At 28.7% G+C, this 689-nt stretch overlaps 1 protein-coding gene across 1 annotated transcript in view; it reads left to right on the forward strand.

The window, feature by feature from the left end:
• The window catches only part of LOC106461723 (5'-AMP-activated protein kinase catalytic subunit alpha-2-like), a 25,387-nt gene that overhangs the window by 22,185 nt on the left and 2,513 nt on the right, over positions 1 to 689 (forward strand). The gene's annotated exons all lie outside the window — the stretch shown is intronic.

Consider the following 689-nt stretch of genomic DNA (forward strand, 5'->3'; position numbering starts at 1 on the left):
CATATAGATTATTGCTATTTTGAAATAAGTTCTTAAACTTATTTTTATTAAAACACAGAACAGTAAATAAAGAAATAAAGCAAACAATTATCTCTGCTAGTTACGACCTTTGTACTTGGTTGCTGCTTGACGTAGGTAGCTAAGCCTTTAAAAATTTTGCATGTGGAGGATATGAAACAAAATAATTTTTTTAGGTTTTATATATACAGTTGAAAAACTAAAAAATTATAAATTACTTCATAATTACCATTTAATTCCACTATAATTTATTAAGCTTAGTAACTAAAATGTGTTTTAGTCTATAAAAATATGAAATTTTGAGCAGACTAAAGACACACCCTACCTCATTGAAATATTGGTTTAAAAGAAAGAAATGTCTGAGAAAGCCACTAGGGGGATATTCTGAGTTTCTGATTTGTTATTCATGTCATATATTGAAGTAAGTGTATACAAGGGAGTGTTTCCAAAAATGGAAAGAGATGGGTGGGGTGCTACTGTGTTTAATTTATTACATGAGCAATATCTTAGCAAATAGAAAAGATAAGACCTTATTTAATATTCTAGCTTGTCAATATTGGTAATTTGAGTTTCTAATTTGTTCGAAACTATAGACTTCATATTTTGACTTCACAGACATCTAATTTGAACCAGTGCTGCATTCAACATACCATGTGACACACAAAAATCAA

Source organism: Limulus polyphemus, unplaced genomic scaffold (genome assembly GCF_000517525.1).
Source record: "Limulus polyphemus unplaced genomic scaffold, Limulus_polyphemus-2.1.2 Scaffold1019, whole genome shotgun sequence".
Lineage (NCBI taxonomy): Eukaryota > Metazoa > Arthropoda > Merostomata > Xiphosura > Limulidae > Limulus > Limulus polyphemus.